Here is a 16891-nt window from a genome sequence, read left to right on the forward strand (position 1 = left end):
CATTCCCCAGGTCTTTAGACAACACAAACCTCATACAACAACAATCTATAATATCACGAGACTAGTATTTTAAGGAAAATTCTAAATTAAAGAGGAAAACTATGGTATTCAAAACAAACTCTTATGCCCATTCAAAATTTAATAAAGAAATAAATAGAAGAACAAATAAAATTTTGGGTAGAGGCTCCTCAGTAATCAAGACTTTTCCCGAAAATTTCAATCATTACAACGACAACATTATTCACAATTTCAATCATCAATAACAAATATATCACATCTCATTAGTTAAAAATTTAGTTTTTTTTTTCTTGAAAATCAACATGCACATCAATAACAAATATATCACATTCCACTAGTTAAAGACACAATTTTTCTTGAAAACCAGCATGCACAGGGACAAACATACATCCCCATAATTGGATTCCATGACCCAACTATGGTATCAAAAGCTATAAACAAATAATAAATTCCCGTCACCTATGTATATCTCTCTGTTAGTTCCTTGCGACATTGTTCTAAGATCTCTTAAGTTCACATCTGTTCGTCCAAACGCAGAGCTCTATATACCAAATTGAAGATAATTTAGTAAAGATTTTAAAAAAGGGCTAAAGGGGTCAAATACCCATTCAATTTAAAAAGGGGCTAAAAGGGTATTTTGAGATCCACATCAAAGAGACATCATTTTTTAAATTCTGATCATGCCATTGTGATCGGGGTTTAGTGAATGTTACAAAAATGAAGTCTATTTTATAAAAAGACAACTTTTACAACGTCTCATTTTCAAGGGTTTTTCAAAGGAAGTGTAAAAAATTCAATAATGATACCCAACTCAAACTAACTAGGAGAAGGCTTAGTAATCATGGTTACCTAGAAGAAACCGCAAAGGGAGGATTGGAGGCTCCATTCTATACCAAATCCTTGAGTTGAATTTTGAAGATTAAAGTGTTCATTTCCGTGCAATGGTCTTACGGCAAGCAATGATAGCTCATGGTGGTCACCGGTGGTCGGTGGTGGTGAAGGAAGAGGTTGGGAGTGTTGGGTAAGGGTTTAGGGAAGAAGATGGAAACAAAATTGTTGTTTCATGTTGCTAGACGTATTTGTAACCTGCAAGACTTGTCCAGGAAAAATTTTACTCGCCTGGGCAAGCTGATCCAGCTCAAATTAGCCTGGGTGATTTCTGCTCTAACAAATTTTACTACTTCACTGAAAATATCATATCTCATACTCCAAATGTTATTTTGTAAATCTCATAATTTCAACCTAAGTCAATAAAACTCCACTTAACTAAACATTCACATCAAGCAAATCACACATGTCTAATTCACACAATACCTTAACTCATCCAAATTAATCAAGTAATAAAATAACATAAGAAAAACATCAAACATCTATTTTTAGTTATCAAAATTTCAAGGCGTTACAACTCTCCCACCCTTTTTAGAATTTTCGTCCTCGAAATTTTCTTGGCTGAAACAAGGCTGGATAGGCTTCTCGCATTTGACTCTCTAATTCCCACATTGTGTCTTCTCCTAATGCACCTCCCAAGATTACCTTGAGCAATGAAATCTCTTTCCCTTTTAAGTGCTTTGTTCGCTTATCCTTGATCCTCAAAGGCAATGTTTCATATGCCAAATTCTCCTTTACTTGAACAACATCTAATTTGACCACGTGAGAAGGATCATGGATATATTTACGGAGTTGAGAAACATGAAAGACATTGTGGAGGCTAGAAAGAGACAAGGGTAATGCAATTTGATATGCCACAGGACCGACTCTTTTAAGAATTTGGAAGGGACCGATAAAATGAGGTGTGTGTTGGACAAGTGGCCTCAGATATCTTAAGAAGGGGGGTTGAATTAAGATATTACAACTTATTTCCCCAATTAAAAATTCTATTTAACTTTCTATTCAAGTTATAAATTCCCTTAATAATGAATTTCTTAAATATTGATTCAAATAGAACAATTTGAATATGAATATAAAACAATAATAAATAAAGGAGTTTAAGGGAAGAGAAAATGCAAACTCAGATTTATACTGGTTCGGCCACACCCTTGTGCCTATGTCCAGTCCCTAAGCAACCCGCTTGAGAGTTCGACTATCTTGTAAATTCCTTTTACAAGTTCTAAACACACAAGGACAACCCTTCCTTTGTGTTTTGAATTCTTTCACAACAAGAGACCCTCGGTCTCTTAATCCCTTTTCAGAATGAAGAAGAAGAAAAGAAGAAATCTCTCTTGAAAGAGATAGATTGAACAATTTGAGCACTCAAATAATTCCTTATTGAATTACAAGTGTTTTGGCCAAGGAATTTGTAAGAGGATAAAACGATTTTGCTTTTTAAGAGGATAAGACCTTTTTGTTCAAAAAAAAAACTCTTAGCAAATTCGTGTCTCAAGTCACATATATATAGGCTTTTGATAGCCATTCAAGAACCACATAAAAAGATGTGACTGTTGAGAATATTTTCTGAAAATTTGCTCTGGTAATCGATTACAGTATATGTGTAATCGATTACAAGCTTTAAAATTTGAATTAAAACGTTAAGAAACTGCTGGTAATCGATTACCATATATGTGTAATCGATTACACAGTGCAAATTTTGAATTCAAATTTTAATAGCTGTTGTAAATTAGTTTTGGCCACTAGTAATCAATTACATCCTCTGGTAATCGATTACCAGAGAGTAAATTTGTTTGAAAAAGACTTTTTAACTTAAAATTCTTGGCCAAACCTTTTGCTACTTCAATTGGAATTCCCTTCCTATTTAATATACCCTTTCTAAGGCTCTAGAGACTGTCTTGATCATCCATCTTGAATATCTTTAATTTTTTTGTCTTGAATAAAGCTTTGAGACGCATGTGAACCTTTCGCATCATCAAAACATTCAGCTTGATCCTTTGTCTACAGTGTGAGTTTTCGGGATTTTAAAGCTCAACCAACTCTAGTCCAAGGGGTGACTCTCAAGAATACATGATCACCAACATCGAATTCCAGGTCTTTCCTCCTCTTGTCCTGATAACTCTTCTGCCTACTTTAGGCAGTCCTCATCCTCTCTTGGATCAACTTGACCTCCTCAGTGGTTTGTTGTACCACTTCAGGTCCTAAGGTGAGGTTCTCTCCAAGTTCTAGCCAGCATAGGGGTGCCCTACACCTTCTACCATACAAAGCTTCATAGGAAGCCATGCCAATGGTAGAATGAAAACTATTGTTATAGGTGAACTCTATCAACGACAAAAAACACTCCCAATTCTCCTTTTGTTCTAATACACATGCTCTTAAAAGGTCCTCCAATGAATGAATGGTCCGTTCAGTTTGGCTATCAGTTTAAGGGTGGTAGGCTGAACTTAGCCTAAGTTTGGTTTTGAACGTTTTGTTCAAAAGTCTCCCAAAACCTAGAGGTGAATTTAGGATCTCTATCAGACACTATGCTAGATGATACAACATGTAATCTGACAATCTCACTAATATACAAGGAGGTCAACTTCTCTAAGGAAAACCTGATATTGATGGGGATAAAGTGTGAAGATTTGGTCAATCTGTCAACAATAATCCAAATAGAGTCTAAACCTCTAGGGGTCCTAGGTAGTCCTACAACAAAATCCATGGAAATATTGTCCTACTTCCACTAGGGTGTCTTCAAGGGCTGTAACTTACCTAAAGGTCTCTAATGTTCTATCCTAGCCTTCTGGAAGACTAAACACGTATACACAAACTCACTAATCTCTTTCTTCATGTTGGGCCACCAAAACATTATCTTCATATCTTGATACATCTTGGTACCACTAGGGTGGATGCTCAGGTTGCTCGACCTTCCTTTAAGATCATCTTCCTAAGTTCGGGCACATTGGGAACACAAATACTATCTTGAAGTCTCAAGACTCCATCCGATCCCACATTGAAACTACTATCTCTCCCTAACTCTATAGCTTCTAACTGAGTCCTTAGAAAAGGATCAATTTTCTTTCCCTCTCTAATATCTCCTAGTAACTCATTGGTGATCCTTAAAACTCCCAAGCTCACACTGTTAGGGGTAACCTCACATGCAAGGCTAAGGTCCCTAAATTGTTCTAGGAGATCCAACTCCCTAACCATCAAGGCAGATACATGTAGGGAATTCCTACTCAAAGCATCAACCACTACATTGGCTTTGTCAAGATGATTGCTAAGCTCAAAATCATAGTCCTTAAGAAACTCTAACCATCTCCTCTAACGCATGTTGAGCTCTTTTTGACTAAACAGACACTTAAGGCTTTTATGATCGCTAAGCACTTCAAACTTGGAGCTGAACAGGTAATGTCTCCATATTTTATGAGCAAAAACTACAACAGGTAACTTTAAATCATGGGTAGGATAATTCGTCTCATGAGTCTTGAGTTTCCTAGAGCATAGGCCACTACTTGGCCATTCTGCATTAACACTCCTCCTAAACCCATCTTTGATGCATCACAGTACACCTCAAAGGGTTCTCTTGGGTTAGGCAAAACTAACATAGAAGCAGTCATCAGCTTTTCCTTAAGGGTTTGGAAAGTATGCTCACATTGGGTATCCCACACAAAATCTTGACCTTTTTGAGTCAGCTTAGTCAAAGGCAAGGCTAACTTGGAGAAGCCTCCTATGAATCTCCAGTAATATCCCACTAAACCCAGAAAACTCCTAATCTCAAACACAAACTTGGGAAAATCCCAACGGTTAAAACATGCAAAATTGGGTTGCAAGCCTATAGTCTAAATTTGAAGGCGATCCAATGGTTAACGAATCCAGGATTGCGATTTTAGTGGAATTGGTTTAGGTAAAACTTGAAATCTCATAATTTCAACCTAAGTCAATAAAACTCCACATAACTCAACATCCACATCAAGCAAATCACACATGACTAATTCACAATACCTTAACTCATCCAAATTAATCAAGTAATCAAATAACACTAGAAAAACATCAAAAATATATTTTCAGTTATTGAAATTTCAAGGCGTTACACACTGACTAACACTAAATTGTCTTAAAGACAAATATACAATCTCAATACTTAGTCTTTTCTCTCAAGGTATTCAAGGTGTTTTGAGACCTTTACAAAAATTTACATGAATATACAAAAAGCATTTTACAAAAAGAACTTGAATATAAGCACGTAGGTTCTTGTTTCATGTCTTCAAAGCTTCTGGTATATATATGTCTTCTTCATGCTGAAGACTATGGCCATTGGAGCATTAAATGCATGTACTTCTTCATGCTGGAAAACCGTTCTCTTTATTTATCGTGCTAAACACTCCACCAGGAAACCACTTCCTTTTGCATTAGAGTAGGTCTGCATAGTAGAGCGCTCTTTTTTATGGTGATTGACAACTTTCATAACTTGATCTTCATTTATTTTTTATAGGATTCAATAGATCCTATGAGAATATCTCTGCAAAACAAATCCTAGACACATGGTATTAAATGAAGTCTCAAATGTCATCTTTTAACGTTGTATCAGATCATGACTTTAGCTTGCTATCGTCTGAAACATCAGATGTAAACTCACGAAACATGTTTTGATATCACATAAGACACAACTTTTAACATTTGTATTTGCTTACATCTAATCAAAATAATTAAGGGTTCTAATTCATGTGAAGACATAAATGTCTTTTGAATTAACAGTCTCCCTTTTTTATGTTGTCAAACAAACACAAATTTAAAAGATGAAGGCAGACTTATAAAATTGTCCATTAAAACTTTAGTCAATCTTATTAGATGCAAACATATACATCATAATCAAAGCATAAAGCATTATAAGAGATTGGGATAAAGTCTGAACAAATAACAAAAAAACATCTCATTTTATTCATTCAAGAATTTTCACATCAAGATGTGTTTTAAGAAGAAAATAAAATGTTTCAAGGAATAAATAATCAACATTAAAACTTTAAACATAAAGCTGCCCCTGAATCGATGCTTTCTTCAAACTTTGGCTCCCCCTCAGATGATGCCATTTGCTCTTTAACTTTGACTTTTTCTCTTTTTGTTTGAAAACTTCTTTACCAAGCTTCCTTAAAAACTCATCACCAAAATTCATCATAACCTGAGGACAAGTGAATGGAACTTTCAAGAGGAGAGAGAGATCGAGGAGATTCTTAATCCACAACTTTCTTGTAAAAGAAAACACCAATCAGAAGCCACTAATAGCTTTTTTCGCAGCATAACGTTGATCTTCAAGAGCTTATGCAAGGGCTTTTTGCATTCTTAGAAGCTCAACCTTAGAATCATCTCGACATATGCCTATGAAGGTTGATGATCATACATGACAATAGTCATTGCATTAGGATCAACTACAACTTCAACATCAGAATCCACTTCTTTAATGATACACTACACATGGTGAGTAAAAGTGAATTTAGAATGGGGCAGATGCACAACGAATGAGAAAGGGTGATCAAACATAGCATATAACTCCATTTTCCATAGGTAGACCATGTTGAAAGGGGTCTCCTAAGTGAAGCAAGTTTGATGAAGAGTCTGATAGCATCGTCCAATCTCATGGTGCACTTTGTCCACTAGGGGCTTCTCATCTAGTTCCAGACCTAAGCAATGAGCTCTGAGTTTGTAGTACCTCTCCATTACATACCAATCCAAACTTGAAAGCTTAGTCTTCTATTTAAGAGCCTCAAGCTCATGTTTTAATAGTCTGCTAGGACGAGCCTTCACATACATAGTTGAGCTTTATCATCCTCTTCAATTAGAAACTTATTCCCTTTGTAGTAGTTAGCCTTCTGGTGAAACACAAGCTTATCTATTACTATTTGAAAGAAAATGTTGGGGGTGGCCACACATCTAAACTAAGTTCCAAGCATAAAGGGTAAATGTGTAGAAAACCTCCCCAATCTTCTTAAAGAAGACTGTCTTCCTTGAATCTTTTCTCTATAAGTTAATAAATTCATTCTCAGTTCAGGTCCAAAGTCAATTTTCCCCCATTCTAAAAACATTTTAACTATATTCAAGATCCTTCAAAGTGATGTCCTTTGGCTGAAAATTTTCTTCAATCTTGGTTATGTCCCAAGGAAGAACTAGATTCATTAAGTACATCAAACCAAGAAGCTGTTGGAGCTCCAATGTAGTGGAGAAGGGCATCTCAAAAGGTTTTGCTTCCCTGCTTCTCTAGATGGTGGCACTAGGGGATAGACCTTCCTTATGGTTGGCCTATGTTTAAAGATTAGTGTGTCCAATGGGAAAGTCTTTGAGCACTGGTTCCTTTTCTTAATACACTCCAAGTGCATATTGTTCCTCTTCCGGAAAAGTATCACAAGATGGATAATTGAAGGGATCAATACTTGGAAAACCTTCATTCCAGAGCTTTGTAAAGATTAAGCTTGTCAAGCTCTACTTGTTGCATCTTTGAATGAAGAACGTGAGACCTAATATCATTGTTCTCTTTCCAAACTCTATTGTAAGTCTGCTACTCCAAGACTCTATGACCTCTTAAGCCAGGATAAAATCTAACATTAGCACTACTCAACAAGTGTAATATGTGGAGGTGGAGGCAAGGGTCTTGAAGGAAGAAGCCATTCAATGGCTTGTTGTTGATCTTTCCTTATCAAACATCTATCAATACGGGCAAAGAGATAAATTAATCTAATAGGCTACTTAGAGGCCATCATGTTCTTCCTTTTCTTCAGATGATCCATAATATCTTCCACGAATACAAACTCTATAACACCATATACTTCTTCCAATCGCCTGAGTTTGTCTGCATCCATTTCTTCAAACTATGCAGATTTAACTAGCTTGCCATCATCAATAGACACTAGTTTTGGATAGACATGATCTACACTAGGATTTGTCTCAACTATATCATTCTCATGATCTTTAAGAAATGCTTCAATGAAAGATTGGAGCATAGCCTCTTCATTACTTGCAATCTCCTCAGGCTCTATTTCTTTAGTAACAATATCGGTATGTAACTCTGCTTGTGTTTCAGCAGCATATAGAGACACAAGTGCAGCTCCATGCTCTGTTGTAGATCCTTTCCAGTTTATCAAGCTCAGCTTTTCTTACCTTAGTCTCAAAGTGAGCTAGTATATGTTCAAGGACAATTGCTTCAGGAACTTTCTCACTACCTATCTCCATCATGGTGTCCTTTTCAACACTTTTCCTCAATAGATAGAATCTTCAGAGATTTCAGAATGACATCATATGGAACTTCTTCAGATACCTTGCTTGCCAAGGCAACAAGCTTAATATTTACTCTTTGTGCTTCCTTTCACACTTTTTTCTGTAGATAGAGTGGCTACAAAAGCTAGAATGACCTCTTCTAGCTTGAAGACCTCCTTTTTCTTCAAGGATTTATCCACCTTGGCCTTCTTCTTTGTTTCAGCCCAAGACTTCTTAGATTTTTCCAAGGCAAAAACTTCATTTTTGCTCAAAGGGGGTGAAGCCGGTTTAGGTGAGGGTTGAGAGGTCTGAGGTGGAAAGGCTAAAGAGGGTGAAGTTGAAGGGTAGGGATTTTAAGAATCTCAACATCAGATTCTTGAGCATTTGGGGATGAGAATGGTTTAGGTTGAAGGGTTGCAAGAATCTCAAATACAAATTCTCGTGGCTTGGGAGGAGAGATAAGAGTAGGTTGGGATTGGGGGTGTTCGATTTTGATGGTTGGTCTTTTGGTTGTTGGGCGAGATTCAAGTTCAAACTTAGGGTCTAGAGCCTTCCTCTTTTGGGTTGTTATGGGGTTTGAGGGTTTAGGGTTTAAAGGTGGTTGTTTCTTTGGCTTTTTAGCTTGGTAAGAAGGTTTGGGTTTAGATGAATTTGAGGGGCCTTTTCTTTTTGTGGGTAGTTCGGGTCTGGTTTGGCTCAGTTTGGGTTAGGCTTGCTCCCTTTACGTCTATTGAGATGTAGATCTTGACTCAAGATCCTGAGTACCCATCGGTAATAACAACATTTCTTGTAGTGCCCACCATAGACCGTGGTTCCTTCTTGGACTCCTTCTTCTTAATATGCCTCAAAGCATATTTTGGAAAATTATTAGCCACTCCCATTTTCAATGAAGGTTACCCCTTTAAGTTGTAAGGCTCCAATAGATGCTTCCATAGCAGATACATTTAGAGGTGACAATGAACTAAACCAACTTGAAAATAGTTCGAAACTCGATTTGATAATCAACTTATTAACTTTGGTTCATAAACCAAATTCGCCAGACTTGAGCTAAAAATTGAGCTCGTTAAATAGATGAGTCAAACTTGACTTGTGTATAGTTTAACTTATTTGGTTCATGAATCGACTTGATATACACACACACACAAACACACAAACACACACATGCGCGCGCGCGCACGTGCACATACACACATACACATATTATTGACTTGGTTTTCTATTATTTTATATATGCAAATGAAGTAGTTTTTATTTATGCTAACTTTGGTTATAATTATATTTTTTTTGGGTCATACCTCGTGGCCCTACAAAGCTAATAGAATAAGTTCAGTTTTTTCTTTTTAAAAAAAATTAAATAATCATTTTTCTAAAATATACTATAAATTGAAAATTTGAAATGTATTAGATTTTAAAAATTTGACTCTTAGTTCATGTGATCCAAGCTAACGAGAAGCATTGAGCTATTCACGAGCCTGAACCAAGTCGAGTTTGAGCTAAAAATAAAGGTTCGTGTTGAGCTCAATTCTAGCTTCAAGCTAAGCTAAAAGATAAATATCAAATTTACCGAATTTTCATATGCATTTTGTAATGTTTATTTGACATTTTAGTTAACTTTAGGCCTTGTTTTGAATCAAATTAGCTTTAAATTCATTTTTTTACTTTGTCTTAGGTAGAATTTTACTTTTATTTATTTTTAATGAATTTTTTATAGTATTTTAGCAAAAACAAATCATTATGACAAGAGCTCAAGAGGCCCAAAATCAACAGAAAGTTTTGGAAGGAGAAATTGTGAAAATTGAAGATAAAAGCTAGGGAAATCAAGAGCAAGATATTTTTCATAGATAAATCAGTTGAAGAAGAAGATAATTACATGAATTAATTAGAGATATTATTTGTTTGTAATTTCTAGTCATTATCTGCTTAATTAAACCTAGCTACAATTCTATGAATAGGAGGCTAGACATTCATTGTAAGGGTATAGAAGTCCCGAGGAGTTCTTAGAATTACATTTTAGACTTCCACCTACTAGAGGCCTTCATTATACCATTAGATACTCTAGGTTTCATTGTATTATTTTTTAGTGCAATTCCATCCACCTAGGAAAGGAAAGGATGAACCTTGTTTCACTTTAACTCTATCAATTCAATACTTCATCTTGAGTTCTTTATTTATTTTTGTACTTAATGCTTTTATTTGATTGGTCATCTTATAGATGAATTCAAGAATTGCCTTGTTAAAACCCAAACATGAATCAAGTACTTAATTGGGATTATCTCTAGGGATAGAATAATCTTGGTTAAGTCTTACTAATTCTTGATCATTAATATTGATTGCTTGTGTTGGTATGTCCAAGGGATTGGGTATCGGGCAACTAGTTTAGAATTTGTGACCGTGCGTGAGTTGGGATAAAATACATTAGTGAATTAGGGATGAGCAAAAAGATGAGTAGAGAATCATGAAGTTATAGTGGGTCGAGTGAATTCCAAGTCCAAACCTAAAATTCATTCATCAAGATTGGCATCACCATCCAAGTCTAGTATTTCTATCTTTACTTAATTATTTTAATGTCATTTAATTTTTATTGCAATTTATTTTATGTTATTTATTTCGTGACAATCATAAAACAAAAATACAAAAACCTAGTTCTTAGTTAAATAATTACATGAAATCCCTCCTTTATTCCTTTAGGAGACGACTTGGATGATAGTTCAATTACTATATCATGATTGGGTTACACTTGGCTTATAAGTTGAATCTAACGTGAAATAAAATCCTAAGATTATATATTAACAAGCCAAGTCGAGTTGAACCAACATTCCTCATTATCTGAGTGAATAGCATCCTAAAAGGGACAAAATTCTTCTTCACTTTAGGGTTGAATCTTTCTTTGAAGCCCTGCATCCAGTAATAGAAGATGACTTTAGGTAGATTCACCTTTTCTCCCACCATGACCTTATACATACAAAATCTATCCTTTTCACTAACATAGTCTCACGACCCCAGTTTGGGTATCATCTGTAGAAGCAAGCTTCATGATGAATCAAGATTGATTCAAAGGAGTTTTGATGATAACAAAGGTGATTACAAAAAGCTCAAAGGTCAAGAACACTTCATGATAACAAAGATGATGATCTCAAAGAATCAAAGAATGAGTTCAAGATGTTCAAGATTGAATCAAGAACACTTCAAGGTTCAAGAGGAAATTTGATTTCAAGAATCAAGATTCAAGGTTCAAGCTTCCAAGAATCAAGATCAAGATTCAAGACTCAAGATTCAAGAATCAAGAGAAGAATTAATCAAGATAAGTATGAAAAAGTTTTTTCGAAAACTGAGTAGCACATGGATTTTTCTCAAAACATGTTTACCAAAGAATTTTTACTCTCTGGTAATCGATTACCAGATTGTTGTAATCGATTACCAGTAACAAAATGTTTTTGAAAAAGTTTTCAACTGAATTTACAATGTTCCAATTGATTTCAAAAAGCTGTAATCGATTACAATGTTTTGGTAATCGATTACCAGTGTGCTTGAACGTTGAAATTCAAATTCAAATGTGAAGAGTCACATTCTTTCACAAAAAAGCTTTGTGTAATCGATTACACTGATTTGGTAATTGATTACCAATGATAGTTTCTGAACAAATCAAAAGATGTAACTCTTCAAAAAAAAATTGACTTTTTCAAATTGGTTTTTAAGCTTTTCTAAAAGTTATAACTCTTCTAATGGTTCTCTTGACCAGACATGAAGAGTCTATAAAAGCAAGGCTTTGTTTTGCATTTCAAGAATCTTGAACAATCTTTACAATACAATTCTCTACAACCTTTGAATCTCTTTGAACTTCTTCTTCTTTGTGCCAAAAGCTTTCCAAAGTTTTCTGGTTTTCTAAACCTTGAAAACTTGTGCTATTCATTCTTTTCATCTCTTCTCCCTTTGCCAAAAAGAATTCGCCAAGGACTAACCGCCTGAATTCTTTTTGTGTCTCTCTTCTCCCTTTTCCAAAAGAACGAAGGACTAATCGCCTGAATTCTTTTGTGTCTCCCTTCTCCCTTGTCAAAGAATTCAAAACAACACAGTCTGAGAATTCTTTTGATTTTTTCCTTTCCCTTATACAAAAGTTTTCAAAGGACTAACCGCCTGAGAATTCTTTTGTATCCCCATTCACAAAGTATCAAAGGTTTAACCGCCTGAGATCTTTGTCTTAACACATTGGAGGATACATCCTTTGTGGTATAAGTAGAGGGTACATCTACTTGGGTTGTTGACTGAGAACAATAGAGGGTACATCTCTTGTGGATCAGTTCTAGTGGAGGGTACATCCACTAGGTTCAAAGAGAACAAGGGAGGGTACATCCCTTGTGGATCTTTGCTTGTAAAAGGATTTTTAGAAGGTTGAAAGAAATCTCAAGGACCGTAGGTCGCTTGTGGACTGGATGTAGGCACGGGTTGTTGCCGAACCAGTATAAAAACTCTTATGTGTTTGTCTCCTTCTTCCCTACTCTTTTACTTTCCGCTGTGCATTTTAATTTCCGCTTTTACTTTTGGTTAAGTTTCTCTTCTACTCCTTATTCTCTTAACAACATAAGTAAAAGCCTTAAAAGAGTAAATTTTTAATTAGTAAAGGTTTAGGAATAATTAATTCAACCCCCCCCCCCCTCCTTCTTAATTATTCTGAGGCCACTTGATCCAACATCATCATGTTGAACAAGAACATATGAATGAGTTTGCACATGTAGGTTAGGTTTATAGTTCTTAGGAAGCTAATCATCGCCTTCCTATCATTTGTGTTTGGGCATGGACAATCATAGAGCATGATATCCACGGTTTTTTGGGTTATCTCCTTCTCTCAGTCCTTGTCAAACACCAAACTCTCTTACACAACAACGATGGTTGTTAGAGAGATGATCACTTCCTTGCCATTGATGGTGCCTTTGATGCTGACTTTGTTCTATTGCACAATTCCCCAGAACAAGGCATAGGGACGACAATGCTAGGAACTGAAATTTTTGAGGAATGATATCCACAAGACTCGATCAAAAAGTCATTTAATATGAAAACCCTTTTCTTTTAGGCTTCAGAAGTTCACCCATGCATCATCCAGGAATGAAGGAATCCTTTGGAAAAGTGTTATTGGGCTCTTATTTAGTGTTGATTCCTGGAATTACAATTGTCTTGTTCTTCTTTGGTCCCATTATTCACAAAGATCAAAACTTTTTGAAAGAAAATATGAGATTTTTGAAAGTTTAAGTTCTCAGATGGAAGCAAAAATGCACAAGGAGTTCTGAGAGTTCAAAGTTTCAAAAGAGTCTCTTGAGTGCTTGTCTTTGCCTTATAAATGCACAAGGAGTTCTTACAGTATTAGTTCAAATAACATTTCATATTTTTCAATCATGGTTAAAAGGGCGGCACAATCTCTTAAGAGAAGGCAAAAGGTTTTTATCTTTTTTGAACATGCTTCCCCTTCTATCTATACACCTGAATACACATCAGTCCAAATAGATTAATGAAATATTATAAGATAATGCCATTGTCTGAGATAGTGTAGCATACATCATTACTTTGATAACTAACCATATTTAAATGCACCCTAATTCAAACTAAACGATCTTCATACAAAGGCTTAGTAAAGATATGAGCCATTGATGATCTATGTCTACAAACTTTATATCAAAGACACCTTTTTGCACATAATCATAGATGAAATGATATCTTATCACAATATGCTTAGCCTTTGAATGTTGTATGAAATTCATAGACATGTTGATTGCACTAGTGTTGTCACAATATACTGTTATATTGTTCTCTAAACTAGAGTAATCTTTTAACTGATACTTTACCTATAGAAGTTTTAAGCAATAACTTGCAACAAACACATATTTAGCTTCTACTGTATACAAATTGATGGAGTTTTGTTTCTTGATTGTCCAAGATATTAGACAAGGTCTAACATAGTAACATCCACCACTTGTGCTTTTTCGTTTCACATTGTCCCTTGCATAGTCTGCATCACACTATCTTACTAACCTAAATTCTTGATTTTTCTTGTAAAACAAACTTTGGTTAGTAATACCTACTAGATAACATAAGATCCTCTTAACAACTTTGAGATGTGACTCTCGAGGATCAAACTTAAATCTAGCACATAGTCATACACTATACATGATATCATGTCTACTTGCCATTAGATGCAAAAGTGATCTAATCATACCTATGTAGATTGTCTGATCTACTGGTTTACCTGATTTGTCTTTGCTCAAAGGATTAGAAGCATGCATAGGAGTTTCCATTGGTTTAGCACCTTCCATATTCAACTTCTTTAGAAGTTCCTTAGTCTATTTCTATTGATGAATATATATTCCTTTACTATCTTGCTTGATTTGAAACCCTAGAAAGAAATTAAGTCATCCCAATGCTCTGACTAGGTGAATTGCTTTAAGGAACCTTGTGCTGAAGAACGTTGGGACACAATGCTCTGATAGGATGTGACATTGGGGCATGAGTTTTGTTTAATTACATGATGTTTTGAGAGAAAAATGTTTCTCACAAGTTTATCTGGTAATAATGAAGTGAATGTGAGCCTTTTACCCTTTTGAAAGGATTTTATTTAAATGTGTTTTAAGAAATTTTTATTAATTATGATTTCTTATTTCTTTTATTATTAGTCCATATATGTGTGGGGTAGAGGGCATCACAAAGAGAAATTAATTATTATTAATTTGATTAGAAATTCATATAAAACGAGTGATCATACAATGTTATACATATTTAATTACTTCACATGTTCAATTATTACAAGCAGTATATTGTTGATAGATAATTAACTATGAGTTCAGAGTGATCATTTCCAAATAAAAACTAAATACAAAGAATTAATTTAATTGATTGTATTAATAATGATGGGATTTCAATTAAAATAGACAATTGGGGTTCACAAGCACATATTACACCGTTATCCTAGCTTTGAAATTCAGGGACACTAATGCTTATATCACTAAAGTAGATTTTGTCTAATGTGTGAGCATTTGATTGTTATAATATATTTGATGAATGAGTACTCTTAATTATTTTGATTAGATGTAAATAAATACAAAGGTTAAAAGTTGTGTCTTATGCAATATCAGACTGTGACTCATGTATCTGCACTTGTATTTTTAGACAATAGCAGAGATATGTCATAATTTGATACAACATTAAAAAATGACATTTAAGACTTCATTTAATACTTTGTATCTAAGATTCATTTTACAAAGACATTCTCCTAGGACTTGTCAAATCCCATGAAGCATAAGTGAAGTTCAAGATGTGAAAGTTGCCAAACGACTTCAAAAGACGTGCTCTGCTATGACAAACATGCTTTAACTTAAAGCAAGTTTTTTCTGCTCTAGTAACAAACACAAAAGCCAACCAGAGTTATTTTTAGCATGAAGAAAGACATGTATTTAATGTATGCATTAAATGCTCCAATGACCATTGATTGAGCATTTTTAGTTTAATATTTTTCTATTCTTGTTAGCTTATTTGACCTCTCTTTGATTCTTATTTTCTCATCCTAACTCAGTTTTGGTCTTAGGCAAATATTTGGGCTTAATTGATAATTGTTGCTTATTTTTTAGATTTTGTGCTTACTTAACCTATCTTCCTTGTGCAGGGCCTATAGGACACTACAGAACTCCAAATGGAGCATGTGAGAAGTCCATGGAAAGCTGAGGAAAAGGGCTTCAATTTTGTCAAAAATAAGCTTAGGCTAATTCTTCCATTTTGAGGGTCATATTAGGCTTGGAAGTTATAACCTCTACACTTGAATAATTGGGCTACAAAATTGGGTTTTGCTTTGTGTAATTAGCTTAATTATGTAGATTAGATGGGCCTAATCAAGGCTCATCCCTTCCTTCTGAGTAGATGGGCTTAATTATGTAGCTTAATTATATATTAGTGAAGTTAGTTAGTTCATTTTGTACAAAAACATATTTAGAAACTTGTGCAAAATTTTAGGATCAAATTCTATTCTCTCTTTTTCTCTCAATTGTTGTTCATTCTTCTTCCTCTCTTCAATTATGTTCTCCCTTTTTCTTGCACAAATTTTGTTGCTCTTCTACTGGTGATGCTCATGGATGGCTAAACAATCAATCAATCCAAGGATCCACTCCAAGCAAGGTTCAATTTGAGTTCTAGTTTAATATTTTGATTATGTGTGAATGTTCATCTTCTTCTTCAATCCTATTTTTTATTTTCATGATTATGAATGTGCTTAGGATTGAAAATGAATTAGGTTATGGATTCATTTCCTAATTTTGAATTTAGTCATAGATTGTTTGGATGATATTTCAACCTAATTTGTGATCTCAATGAATTTAGGGATTAATTTGATTGAACTTATTGAAGTTAGTGAAACTTGGTGGTTAACCAAGAATTGGATATAATCTCAGTGGTAGAGACGAACCAGTATAAATCTGTGTCTTATATTCTCTTTGTTTATCTTTTGTTTTAAACTATCTAGGGCTTGAATTTGTTTTTGCTTGTGAAAACTTTTTTTTGTTTTGCAAAATTTGTTTCTATTGTTTGAATTTGTCTTATGAATTTTTTTTTATCTATTTTGCTAAACTTATACTTCTGACAATAACGTTGTTGTTGAAGAAAAAGACTTTGAAATTTCTAAAATCATAATTCAATTGCCCTTCTTGTGATATTTGTATTTACAATATGCATATATGATTGTGATTATATGATCCTAATTCTTAGTGTTACTACTTGGTGATATGTAAAC

The sequence above is a fragment of the Glycine max genome, chromosome 14 (assembly GCF_000004515.6).
Source record: "Glycine max cultivar Williams 82 chromosome 14, Glycine_max_v4.0, whole genome shotgun sequence".
NCBI lineage: Eukaryota > Viridiplantae > Streptophyta > Magnoliopsida > Fabales > Fabaceae > Glycine > Glycine max.